This window comes from Excalfactoria chinensis, chromosome 4 (genome assembly GCF_039878825.1).
Source record: "Excalfactoria chinensis isolate bCotChi1 chromosome 4, bCotChi1.hap2, whole genome shotgun sequence".
Classification (NCBI taxonomy): Eukaryota; Metazoa; Chordata; class Aves; order Galliformes; family Phasianidae; genus Excalfactoria; species Excalfactoria chinensis.
In genome coordinates this window covers 43,301,261-43,315,590 of record NC_092828.1, presented here as the reverse complement: position 1 = coordinate 43,315,590, position 14,330 = coordinate 43,301,261, and the positions used below count along the sequence as shown (strand labels likewise).

Below are 14,330 nucleotides of genomic sequence, written 5' to 3'. Positions count from 1 at the left end.
AGAGATGCTCCGGTGGAGCTGTGCGCTGACTTTGTGCCCAGACCCCATGCTGTGTTTCATGCAGCGCTCAGTGTAAGGCCTTGTGTTGAAAGCATCATGGGACATGAGGCCTAATCCTCAGCTCTCACAGCAATTCCTACCTCGCTGCAGACCTCAGCTCACGGAGCTCTCCTTCATTAGAAGCCATTACAACTGCAGGGATAACAAAAGCCAGTTACCAGAAGGTGAGTCCTGCAGCTGCTGACCAAGTTGCTAGTGACACACAAAGATAAAACCAGAGCCAGGGCTTGCCAAGATGCCACTGGAGCCCCTGGAGCAATAGGAGGGGATGGGATGACAGGAGCAGGGACAGCCATTTCTGGGTGGCAGAAGTCTGTGATCCACACAGTCCTGCCCAGGCAGCAACACATCTACTGGGGAAGCTGTTCATCCCTGTAGGGACACAGAGATTAAAGGAAGGCATCACACCCATGTTGTAATTGAAACGCCACCACCTCACTTTCATCATGTCAACTCACCTGCTGCTTCCAGCACACTCGTGAAACAAACCTCTGCTTTCCAGAGAAGAAAACCAACAGCCCTACCCTAGCAAATTCCCCTGCAACACACTGGCTACCTAAGCCGCGCAGGGGGGGCTGTAGGAGAGGCTGCGTACTCCCATCCCAGGAGCTGTGCCCCTCACGCACAGGAAACAATGGGAGGAGTGATGAGTCGAATAGGGAAACCAACAGCAGACAGCAAAACAGCTGTAGCAACTAGTGCTGCTCTGAGCAGAACCTGCTTTCAGCTGGGAAGAGCATGAGGATGAGAACATCAACATTTCCTCAGTTCCCTCCATGGCTCGAGACTCCATCTGCTCTGTGTCATGGAGGATTCCGAGGCAGCACTGACTTCGTTATTGTTGTTACAAAAACCTTTCTCAATGAACGCTTTTGATCCCCACGTAAATCTTTGTTTTGGACATCCACAGTGGGCTGTGGCCCAAAGGCAATACACATTTTCATACCATCAGGATTTTTCTGTCGTGTGTGTAAGTCAGTTAAGAAAGGCAAGATGCATACATGAGCATATTTTTCGGCATTTTGCCATGCTCTGGGAAAGCAGTTGTTTTCTTTAGCTGCTGCTATAAATCAAAGCATGGAAATATGAAAACATTAAGGTATCCTTATTCATAGCAACGTAAGTGAGTTTGTGGAGAGCTGGCCAAAGAAAATGAAGAAGTCATCTCACTGACTCAAGATGATGAGATTTTTGGCTTCCTGAGTACAACAAAACTGGAAGGATTTTTTTCAGAGCAGCAGAGCTGGTAATCCAATATGAAACTATTCTCCTGTTATTATGCCGTATTCCAATACAACACTGATAATTTAAAAAGAACAATAAGCTTCTTCCAAAAGGAAAAAAAAAAAACAAAAAAAAAAAAACTTAGTCTTTTTCTTTCGTTTTTTTTTTTAAACTTCAATCTGAATTTGGTGAATTCGAATGAACTGCAGGCTTTAATTGACTTCATTCAATTAAGAATACCAAGGGCATGGCTCCATGCAGTCCCAGTGACACCTGCCCCTCTCTATGCACTCCTCTAGGTCTGTTACTCTCACAGATCTACTTTAAACCACTGCAAACGCAGAACTTAAATAGTCAGAATCTCACTGATCGCTATCACTTCTGCTTGGCGTCATGGCAACATATTACCTGGGATGTAGCTGGCAGCTGTACTGGTTTGCTCATTTGTTAAGCTGGTGTTTTGTAATTTTATCATTACGACGGGCAATTAAATATATAATACAGGCAATTAACATAAGGCACAAGGAGCACCAGTAGTTTCTTTGGTCTTCTACTGCAAGGATCCAGGCTGGCATTTTTGTGTTGCTGGGTTTTAACCGCAGAATCCCTATAGCAGGAAATGGTCACAGTAGTTTCCGTGGCCAACATATCCTGCCAGGGCTCAACCCCACAGACTGGGATGCAGTTCCTTGACCCGGGTCAGTAATTTAACCATCAGCATGAAAGCTAAGCTGAATTCTGCATGTTTCCAAGCAATGATTTAAAATAGTCTTGCCTGAAATGCAAAAAGCATTTCTGCCCCAGAGCTTACATCTCAGTCTACACTGAATAGCCATACTTAAAAAACTAACAACAACAAAACACCATTATTTCTAGAGTGGAAAATAAAAATTGCAAACTATTTTTGAATCCCCAAAAATATTCATTTGGAAATCATAGAATCACAGAATGGTTAGGGTTGGAAGGAATCTCAAAGATCATCTATTCCCAAACAAGTAGTATACTTGGGCCCACACCTGCCCTCCAGCATGTCCTCTTAGGCAATAGCAGGTCCTCTTGGCCTTCTATCTTCCCCTGGTCTTCCACCCATTGTTTCCACAAAGGAAGCTTGTCTTGATTGTGTGAGGAATACATCTGCCACACTCCACAAAGGAGACTGTCCCCAGTCCACTGGCGGTATTTAACCCAATGCAAAATGTTTATTTCCGACTTGGCTTTTGTTGCAGCCTTCCTTGTCTTGTATTTTCCCAAAGTTCTTCAGCTAGGAACAGACAGTCAGATTTTATGACTATAAGGCAAGCTTCCTAAAGGAAAGCTATTTTATGAAGTGCTTTATTATTATTATTATTTAATTTTTTATTTTTCTTTTTTTAAGCAAATAGAGAAAGGATTTAGAAGCCAAGGAGAAACACAGCAGTGATGACAGCTGGGTCTGAAATCTACCTGATGACTGCTGCCTGGTTTTCAACATCCCCTCGGCCACAGCACATAATGCAGCCATTCTGCTCAAAGTGGTGTCAGTCAGTATTAATTAGAGGCACAGGCACGTTAACACAGCCACCAGACTGCTCTCTCAGTCTGCTGAACAAAGGCATCATTTTCCTGCTCCTGCTCTTCTAAAATAATCTCCATCCCTGGGTAAATTTAGATTTCAAGGGAATATGCAGGAGGTCTCCAACAACCTCATTAAAGCACTCCTTTCATTGGTGAAAGGCAGATGTTTTTATTTGCAAAAACAAACCACCAAACATCAACACAGAGTCCCAGACCAGAGACAAACATGCTCCAGGAAGGAGAAGGCTGGCAATGGGCAGTCTACACTGGCTGGCAAGTTTCGTTTCTGGAATTAGCTTCTGCAAAAGATTAATCCTTGATATGTTTCAGGGATGCAAATGCTAAATACATGCAGACACATGCAATGGGGAGATTTTATGGTCAAACACAGAAAGGTCACAGGTGCTTGTCAGATTGACATTTCTACTCCAAAACATCACTGAACAGCAAGGTCCTTACCATGACCCACACAGATGTGAACTACAGAATATATATTCCAGGGTGCTGGGAAAGAGGCAGGAAGGTATGGTAGGTAAGTGTACAGGGGACCTCCTCCGCACCCCAGGCATCCCTTATGAGCCCTGGTTTGTGCTACTGAGCTAACACAAATAAGGCATTAACCATTTTAAGCCACGAACAAATGCAATGCATGGATGCTCGGTTTGTGTAACACTACAGTGATACAGACATAGCCATTCTCTCAGGCTTTTCCTCCAGAAGCTCCAACCTCTTGAGCTGCTCTACTCAGAGAAAAAGATTGACAGAACTGTGAGAGAGATGTCACAAATCAAACATCCAGTACTTCATAGGTCATATTCTGAGAGACAATGACAATAAATCTGAATTTATTTCCTGAATTACAATGCTAGCTTTTTCCTCAGACCAGTATTTCAGAATACCCTTGAGAACTTCCATATTTAAGTATGCCATTTCCCATCCATATTTACTGGAATAGCACTTTACCCTGCAATTCTTCATGATCTCACTTGTTTTGAATCTGAACATCTCTCTTTCTGCTGTATTAAAAAGCTTGGTCATAGCAAGCTTACATCATAAAACAAAAGCAGTAATTTTTATCACGCGTTATACGTGAAGACGGGTATTTTGCAATTTTTCTTTTACCTCCACTTCAATCCTAATCTGATTTTGAATGTTAGTATTAGAGATTAGAGTTTACTGTTACAATTTGCCCACAGTGAGAGAGACTTCATTCTCATTTCATCTGTTTGGATTAGCACTGCACAGCCGTCACAACTGCAGCACAAATTTAACACATTCTTCATATGTATTTAATTCTATTCTTATTTTGAGAGGTACAGTTTTTCCCTTAGTTTCCAGTCATTTTGGTGGCAAAAAACACCTCACACCCAGAAATAACCCTGCTTCCTTCTGGGTGTAGGATTTACTAAAGCCATTCTGTCCAGGAAAGAAAAATCAATCATATTTCCATTCCCTAGAAACAAGAACTCTCTGTCGTCAGAGGGCTGGGTGCTGCTCACAGCACATGCTGACATGCACATATACGGGCTTTCCCACTGACACAGTGGAAATTCCTCATCAGGAAGGATTTCTCTGCCCTCCAGCTGGAGGTGTGCTACAGCCACAGCTCCAGTGGCTCAGCTCTGATCTGCTTCTAATGGAAATGTGAAACGGAAAGTTTCAGTGGATACAGGTTTTTGCAAACAGATTCCAATACTTATCAACAAATCCCAGCATATGCTGCCTCGATGTTCATGTCTTTATATGACAACAGATTGCAGTGTAGGCAAACACACTCAGTGCAAAATGCAACAAGCTTCATCTGCTGTTCACCCCTGGACAATGAGCAGTTCTTTACCCCAAGACAACACGTAGCTTTCAGCACATTCAGCACATTGTCTGCTCTGTCTCCACCACAACGTCCCTCCAACAGCCACATCTCCTTTCACTTGCGTGGGACAAAAGGAAACACACCACAGTACCTCTGCTCCCACTGCTGCTGTTCTTCTGAGGCCTCCCTGTAGTCTGGTAGGATAGCAGGACACACAATCTAACTGCTAACAGGTCATATGGGTGTTTCTCCCCACTGATGGATGTTGTATTTCCATCAGGGCTGCTCTGTCTCCTGCCTACACAGTCCCAGACAAAGGTTACGCTGCCACAGCACTTTCTACATGGAAGAGCCATTCCCCGTGAATGCCCCTCATCCCGCAGCAGCAGCGGGAGGCTGCTCCATGCAGCCCTGTGAGCTGCAGAAGCAGGGGAGAGGAATAAGTCTGCTCCAACAACAGCAGGATGCCTCCATCCCAGGAGAAGCTTTGCTCAGGGATGCTGCCTGAGACTTTCCGCTTAGAAAACTCAGCTTTAACTCACCAAGGGGGAGGGAAGGAGCAAGAGAGGGGCCTGCTTAAATCCACTCCGTTATGGGGTACTGCCAGTTTGGTTCTCCCCAACCTGAAGCTCACACTGCACCAAAGACAGTTTTCAAAGGCGATGCCTCAGAGTTTTACCTCCCAGATCCAGCAGCTCTGCAGAGCTGCACTTTGCTTCCTCGTGGCCAAGAAGCACTTCCTGGGCTCAACTGTATTCCTAAAGGACTTCTGTCATGTTGGTCAGACAAAAGCACAGGAGGAAAAGCCTCACACTCTTCCCTGCAGAGTTGTTCCACCACAGGGAACACCACCACAAACTCTGAACTTGGGCTGTCAAAATTAAAGGTTGGGTTCCTTCTGTCCTCCTGGAGCCTTTCCTGACAGTTTAAGGAAATGGGCTTTTCCCAGTTCACAGTGAGATGCAGGAGAACCACGGATTTCATCTGCAACACAGCAGACACAACACAGGCAGACAATAGGAAAAAGAGAGAAGAAACAGAAGGGTTTGTGGGTTTGGGTTTCTTTTCCTTTCTAAGGAAGGCAAACTGTCAGAAGTTTAAACTTCATGGAAATGACTGCATCACTCACATTCCAAATTTAGCTGCAACAACCACATGAGATAAGGCAAAGAGCCCCAGTGCTGTGTCACAACTGCAGTTTGGTATACAGAACAATACCAAATACACATCCTTTTTTGGCATCTGCAATTGAGAGGCTTAAGCTGCAGCACCTTCCCAAGAGCTAGAGAGCACACTCCACTCAAGCTTCCCTTCAGTTCAGATGACTCCACTCTTCTACTTAGTAATAAATTGGTTCCCAGTATTCACATAGCAAACTGCAAGTCTGTTTCTCCTCACCCTGATGCCAATTTTGTTTCTGGTGTAAAATGAATGTTGCTATCATCCGCTCTTGCTTGTACTGTCTCAGCCCATCCCATCATGATCTATCACAGACTGCCTGTCAGCCAATTGTGTGCGAGCTGAAAACACCAAAGCAGTAATAAACTGGAGTTCGCTCCTCATTGATTCTCATTTCACTCAACCCAGCTGCTGCCCAGCAGTGATGTTGTGCCTTGAGAGGAGTTTGCTCTGCCAGGCCCTGCTGTCACCATATGCACAGAGCACCATGATTTCTGAAGGACATTCGGACCTCAAGAGCACGACACAGGGAAATCTTGTTCAAACCCTCAGGGTATTTCTCTTTGCTTCAGCTTCCTAAAACAAGCACTTATGAGGAAAATAAGGCTTTCTGGGTTTGCTTGTTTTTTGCCTAACCAGTTCTGAAAAGATTCCCTCATCCATACACTTTTAGCAACTTAATGCTCAAAAAGCAGATAGCTTCTTGACAAAGGAGACATGACCTGTATCTTGCCCTACTCAGCAGCACTGTATCCTTCTGCCTGCTTATGGAATAAAGCAAAATGTTGCACGTGAAAGGAGGTTCAGCAATTAGGGCTTCTGCCTGTGACTCTTCAAGAGCTTTTTGCACTGCACTCATGAATTCGTTTAAAATTTCTCTGCCACGTTTTCCTCTCTCTGCAAAAAGCAATTAAGAATATTCACTGACCTCACAGGGAAGACACGTTGCTTCGGTTAATTAAAGGCTTTAATATCACCTAGTGAAGGGCTTTATAGGGATGCAAAGTGTGTAATAAACCCAGAAAATGAACCAGAGCAGAGGAAGAGGTCATCTCCAAAGTAAAGTGTGTCAAATAGAGATCTCACTGAGATTTAAACAAAAAGTTTCCATTTAAATTAGCACAATGTGCTCTCCCACCGTACCTGAACTGAGATTTTACAGTGTGAGCTCACGTGCTAGTTGGGGAACTAGAAGGAATGTATTTAAAGGCAGTTTTCAATCAAAGGTACCTGACTCAAACTGCTGCCTATGTGCATCAGCATGCTGACTGCTACAAGCGGTACAAAGGCACTGAGCACCAACAACAGTGAGTGCCCCTCTACCACAATTCACCGTCTCAAGCAAAAACCTCTTGAATCTTTTGAGGTTAAAAAAAAAAGAAAACAACCAATCATCTGCTTTCAGTACAACACCTGAAAGCCTGCAGAGAATGGCTTCTTACAGACTGTCACCTCACCAATCACTTCCACCTGCCAAACACTGCATTTTTAATGCTCTAACAAGTATTCAGAAATCTGATTTACAGCCTTCTGCCAACAGCAGCCAGGGTGAAAAACCTACTTCTGGACCTGAGGAGGAAAAGGTGATATAGAAGAGGCAAACACAAAAGTCAAGGAACAGTTCCATCTCACAAGAATGAATTTTACTTTCAAGCCTCTTTAAAAAGAAAGCATACCTATTTTCCTGAGAATACCTTCCATTCTCCAAGCAACCACAGCTCTTCTAAGTGCCCAAATAAACACACTGCACAAGTTGCTTCTAATAAGGACAGATTTTTTTTTATCTTGTCTTCCATTGCTTCCTGCAGGCTCTGACTACACGATGATCTCTCAACTTTTAAAGTCATTCTGGTCTTAGTTTCACAACTTCATCTATCTTATAAGTTTTCATATGAGGAATGCAAAGTAACCAAGTCACTAACCCAACATTTTCTTTTAAACTAACGCAAAGATTCCAATGAAAGGTGATGGGAGGACCAGAGAAGGGCAATGAAACTGTGAAGGGTCTGGAGTACAAGTCCTTTGAGGAAAGGCAGGGGGAACTGCAATTGTTCAGAGTGGAGGATCAGGGGAGACCTTATGACTCTCTACAGCATCCTGAAAGGAGGCTGTGTTGAGGTGGGATTCGGTCCCTTCTCTCAGGTAACAGCAACAGCATGAGAAGGAATGGCCTTACCTTGCTTGGATATTAGGTTGGACGTTAGGAAAAATTTCTTCTCAGAAAGAGCAGTAAGGCATTGGCACAGTCTGCCCAGGGAGGCGGTGGAGTCACCATCCCTGGGGGTTTTCAAGAGCTCTGAAGATGTGGTACTGAGGGATGTGGTTTACAGAGATAGTGGGGGTGGGTTGGGGTTGTACTTGGTGATCTTAAGTCTTTCCCAAACTTAATGATTCTATGACATAAGCAAAAGATACACCAACACACCATCTCCTTCCATTGGTAACAACACCAGCAATCAGCTCCCCAAGAAGTGTGTGTTCAAAATTCACAAACAGGCACTGTGGCTTTTCCCTGTCAGTGGGAAGATTTCTAGCTTTCGGCCACTTTGTATTGGCAAGTTGCTTCTTTTTCATTCAAAGCTAAGAAAAGAACTAAGAAAAGGTGCAGGTTATAAGAAGCATCATCCTCTAAGCAACTGCTATCCCAAGCTGAACGACCCTGTTCCTGGTGGTGTTGCAAGCCTGACACCGTCATGCTCAGATCAAAATGCATTTTTCAGAAAGTCTGTTCCAAAGAGCAGGTGCAATCTTGAAAAATCAGCATCAAAGGACTGCAACTGCTCTTCTGGCAGCAGGAATGAATGGTGAGAACTTGCAGCTCATTACATGCATGTTGTTACAGTGCTTCATAACTCAGTAAAATATGCATTGGAGGTGTCTGTGGATAATGGTCAACTTAAGCACTGCAGTAATCTGCTACCACCTGACATGCACAGACAGAAAAGTCAACAACTCAGTTTAATGATTTAAGGATTAGAATGACTTTGGTTTTGTATCAGACTTGGCTTAAGAAGGATGAGCTGGATTCATTAGAAAATGGAGTTTAATTAATAGACTACTTCAAGGTATAATTAGCTAATGAAGTACAGAAACAAAAAATCAGAAAGCAGTTTTAAGCCAAAGTACACAACTGTGACTTACAGCTCTGCAATTAAAACATGTGGAAAGAGTGCATGTGATAACTGCTCATAGAATCATCATAGAATCATAGAATGACCCGGGTTGGAAGGGACCTCAAGGATCATGTAGTTCCAACCCCCCTGCCTAGCAGGGCCAAATCTTCACTAATAGTCCAGAAATCAATCTTTCTTTGAATTGATCTTTAAATATTTAAGCGCAGTCCAGGCTTCACAATTTGCTGCTGAGTTGTATCACCTGCATTTATAGCCTGCAGTAGATAGAGGTGTGGAGCTGATGTGCACTCCACTTCTTTTTCATTCCCGGTGGCACAATAAAGCCAGGAAGCTGCACCAACTAAGATGTCTGCCCAGTCTGAGCATGCATGAACATTATGGAATGCGTACAACCCTATTTTGCTAAGACAGGTAGGATGTGGCAGCAGCCTACCCGCAGAGCAGTGCAGTTCTGCAGCATCCAGATCTGGGTGCTCCCACACAGTCCATAGTACTGCTGTCCCCAGTGGTGCTCAGTACATGACCAGCAGCACAGTGTCTCACCCACTGCCCCAGGTAAGAGGCTTAGGGTTCAGAGGGGAGAGGAGGAAGAGATTTAAAATCCAAATGCTGTGCAAACACATGTTGACTTCATAACAACAATTCAGAGGGGGTGTTACTCCCTTCAGCATGGTTTCCACTTTCCACAGAGCCACAAATATTTATCACGCAATAGCACTATCCATATTAACGGTTGTTAATATGGGAAATTGAACAGCCTGATCCTCTGCTGTCACCTATAGCCAGTCTATTGGACTGGGCAACAATGGCAAAACCAACCACATATCGCAGTGTGCTGGGAAAAGACCCAAAGGGTGCAAGGATACATCAGGGGAGACAGGAAGATACAGCCAAGAACACACAAGGGTAATTTCTGGAGGCTAACAAGACCTTGGTGCCTCTCAGTTTGGGTTGTTTGAATTCAGGATCACAGCACAAGGCAGCCCAGCACACAGCACTGATTAAGCCATTTCCAGTCAACAACTGTTCAGTTGTTAACCTTCAAAGCACTGGATCTTTATAAGAAGACATGCAGCTCTTCTTAACACAGGCACAGTGTCTCCCAGAGATGCGCTATTTGCAGCAGCACTGAAACATTCATCATTGAAACTGCAGTAAAATCTCATCTGCTTTATCCAGAATTAACCCAACTGATCGTCATCCTCATTATTCAGAGGGTCTAACAAATTCTAGACTGTGGGAATTCAGCTTGTTGAATTAGATCACAGGATAATTGACTCTTCGTTCCCACTGCCTTCATTTGGGATGTCAGTGTTGTGACTGGCAATTCAGCAGCCAGTGCTCAAGACCATTTCCGGAAGAGGTAAATCTAGACTTGCCAGCATCAGCGAGAGCAAATCAGGGGATTTCTCGTATTTGAATACATTTTCTAAACACACCCTCAAACACCGTTAAAAATAGAATCCCACAGGAACACGACTGATCTCTGTCAGTTGTCTTGATCCAGTTCATTCAAGCTAGAGGCAAACACATCCTATTGCTGGTGCAATCTGTGCTATATACACACAAATGCACACATCTAACAGGGAGACACAAAGCCAGGCTGTCAAATTGCTCCAACACCTCTTCTCTTATACCCATGGTAGCCCTGGGAGCAGCATGAGGTCCTGGCCAGCACATTGCAGAAGCATGTTTTTAGTGCACAGAGCTGCAGCAGCTCAGCCTGCTGATAGCAAGATGAGATTGCTAAATGCAGAGTTCATGGGAATTTGGCCATGCCCCTTTCCTCAGTGTTCTACAAAGCGCATCAAACAAGAGGCACGCTATGCTATTTTAAGACAACACTATCACAGAAGATAGAATACAAGCAGTTTTAAAATTCAGCCAAACTTCAAGTCTCTCCCTGAATCCGAGCCTGACCGAACAAGGAGTTGGCAAACATTGCACAACTGAGTTAAAACAAAAGGCTGAGAACACAAAGCAGCAGAACACAAGCCAGCAACCCATAGTATAACACATTTGCCAAAGTGTCCTTGCCTAAGCCCAGTGACTAGCAAGCTAGAATCTCCTCTCCAAAGTGCACCTGAAAAAGCATCGCCTCTGGCAAGCCCGTGAGGAGGTGGGAAGGATGCTGCTGAAATCAACAGCTTGTCCCCGCAGCAGCATCACAGCGGGACGGGGCACGGCAGGTCCCAGCAACCCTCCTGAAAACAAAGCTCTGAACTCTCACCTGGCACCAGCACCCACTGGCAGCAGATCTGGCAACGGCGCAGGCACCTCCGGCGCGACACTGGGGTGGCTGCCAGTCCCTCTCCCACTATCGGCTCGCTGGCGGCGCTCCCTCCCGTGACTCCATCGCCCAGGAATGGCACCCCCTCATCCCCAGGGCTGTGCCTTGGGCGCGTGGGGCCAGGCTGTGCCAGCCGCCGTGGGGACAGGCAGAGGTGGGGAACACGGCACCGGAGAAGAGCCCACCCGCAGCTGGCACTGCACGGACATACAGGCAGGCACGGTCAGTCTGCCAGAACCCCCCATCAGCCGGACTGCCAGGGAGAGGCGGAGAATTGTCTTTCACAAGTTAATAAAGTTAGCAGAGAGGAAGGGATCCCAGGACGTGGCTACAAGCTACTCACCCCAGCACTGAAAGGGCTCTTCTGTTTTGGCGTTGTCTTTTTTTTTTTTTTAAAGCAGGATTCCTTCACTTTGGGAAATGTACTTTTCCGCTACTCTCATTTGCTAACTTGTCCAAGATCCCGCAAAATCCCTGAAAAGGCTCGGAAAGAAGAAGGGAGGATTTGAAAGCTGACGGTCAGGGCAGGAATTCATGGAACGAGAGCTTTAAGGGCCAGAGCAGACGGAGGCAGCCAGCTAACGCTTTCCTGCCCTGTCTCTGACCCGCAGACCTGCTCCAGGGGCACGCTGAGGGTTACAACAGGGCAATACCTGCTCTTGATGGGTGCTCCTCCGCATCAGCGTGGGCTCCTCGGAGACCCGCCTGGCCCCGCCGCGTCCCGCAGACCCCTCGCAGCCACTGCGCCGCTGCTCCCAGGCCTTACAATCGAGTGGTTGGTTGTAAGAGGACTAAAAATAGTGCTGAATTTTTCACTGGAGCACTTGCTTGAGTGAGCATAGTGCCAGCCAGCCTATGTGTTAGCGGGCTGCATGCAGACCTCTAGCATTAAATACAGCTCAGATCTGCCTGAAAATATGGCCACAGGAGGCTTTAAACAGACTTTTTATCTGGGTTTGTTTTTTGTTTTTTGTTTTTTTTTCTCTCTTTTGAAGGACAGCACAAAATAAATCCCACTTCTGACCACTCTAAGACTAAATGAGCAGAGTTGTTTTAAGAATGTCCTCAGGGAAAGAGTGAGTCACTTCAGCTGCTTTTATGATAAAAGATCCCTGGAGGAAGTATATCTCTTTAGTCAGTAGGCTCTGAGTTCTTTAGGGATCCGTGTGCCCCGCTGAAAAACAACATTTCACATTGTTGGGCTTGGCAGTTGTTTGTTAATAGCCTGACCACCTGCTTCCACCTCAGAGCTAACATCAGCACAGGAACCAGAGCAGGATTTTGTACCGGCATCAGGAGGAGGATTAACAGAAGCATCTGCCCTGCGGGAGCCTTAAAGACACTGCACACGGAGGTTTATGGCACTGGTTGCCACGTGCAGAAAAAAAAAATCAGAGGGAATTCTTTTGCAAAGGCTCTCATTGCTGTGGCTTGTTAAGAATCATTGAAGGTAAAGGGTACAAAATAGCATTTAAGACACCAACACCAGCCCTGCTGCCAATGTCCAGGCCGGGAGCCCAGAAGCGTGTTTAGGGGCAAATCTCCCCATCAGCATACTCCAGGCTCACAGCCATTTACACACAGAGACATAGCAAATCACTGGAAAAGTGACCATGGACACTGCTGTTTCACAGCATCCAGAATACCAGGTTCCATCATTTACAGCAGCGAAAAGTCAGCATCCGCATCTTCACTCTGTCCTAAACTCAGTGACTTCAAAAGTCACAATAAATTTGTAAGAAAAATCATTTTTTCACCTCCATAAAGAAACTGTCACTGCCAGAGAAGCTTTGGAGAAGTAATTCACCAGAGTAATATTGTACATACACGCACATATATATTTACACATGTATAAACACATAGGAGAGAGAGAAAGACTTTCAGATGGATGAGAACACCATAAAGCCAGAGAGTTTATGGGAGTACCAGAGAAGAGATGCTGCTTTTAATGTTATTTGACTGGTTTTCATATGAAGATGATAAAACAAAAGAGACTATATGGTTGGTTTGGCTGCAAATGTACAATTGTCTGCATTTGTATTCCTCATGTGTTTCCAAACATAGGCTCAATTTTATTTGTGTTGCAAAGAGAGAATTGCAATATTTTCTTCCTTGTGAAAGGGCTGGTAAATTCTCTCTGCTCTTTGTTACTGCTGAGGAAACATGCCGTAGACTTCTGCATTCACACAGCAGCAGAGGTGGCCACAAACAACAGTTCATCCCTGCTCCACTCTGCAGCTATTGTTTAGACAGAGAAAGAGCATTAACAGAGCACAAATCTCTCACTAATTTAGCCTCACTTTGCCATCTGCTACTCCCCAGAAGTTCATCCTAATGAGAAAATACTTGAAAGCACTCTGGAGGACCAGCTGCACACAGTACAGTCACCAGTGGAGGGGAATGTTCCCTTCCCGATGCATCATCCCCTGAAGCTGCCCACCTGCTCCCTAAGCACATTCCTTTTGATCATCCACCTCCTTCCCCTTTGTGGTGGGACAACAGGGAGGTCAGGAGCTGGTCCCTTAGTCTGTGCAGTTTGGCTCTGCTCAGGGCTCAGTGGTGGAGATTCACTGCAAGCAATCCCTACCAGATACATCTCCACTCCCCAGAAGACTCAGGAGCTGTGATATCCTATTGCTGCTGCTTCTCCCCATTTGCTATGATGCCTCAGTTTACCCAGATGTGGAGATCTCAAAAGCAACCAGAAGAGTATCTAGTGCTGCAGTCATACTCCCTTGGTAGGCAATCAGCAGTTTGCTGTGGGTGGCTCAGCAGCGCTGCTTCTCCTCTTCCCTGGGTCTTGCAATGGATAGGGAACAGGGCAGAGACTATAGAAATATGGCTCACAGAAGGCAACAACACGAAAACATGAAGACTGATGATTGGTGAAGCACACAGAATGAGACACAGAATGCAGTGCCACATTTTGAAGGCCAAGTCTGGTAATTCAGAAAAAAACAACTGTACAACCTAACGTTTGAAATCTATTCAACATCAACATCTTTACACCATCTCAAAGCAGCAATGAGCAATGCACTGTCTTAGCCTGTTGGATGAATGGGTAGTTTTTGTTGTTGTT

The 14,330-nt window shown here is 45.2% G+C and overlaps 1 protein-coding gene across 5 annotated transcripts in view; it reads right to left on the bottom strand.

The window, feature by feature from the left end:
- The window catches only part of ARHGAP24 (Rho GTPase activating protein 24), a 196,473-nt gene that overhangs the window by 52,465 nt on the left and 129,678 nt on the right, over window positions 1-14,330 (bottom strand). Inside the window, exon 1 of one of the 5 annotated variants that reach the window (XM_072334914.1) lies at window positions 11,905-12,140. The exons of 3 other annotated variants lie outside the window; for them this stretch is intronic. The gene's annotated coding sequence lies outside the window, so the exon portion shown is untranslated. Of the gene's footprint in view, window positions 1-11,594; window positions 11,606-11,904; window positions 12,141-14,330 lie in introns of those variants that run through there. One more of the 5 variants, XM_072334915.1, reaches the window with a different exon arrangement.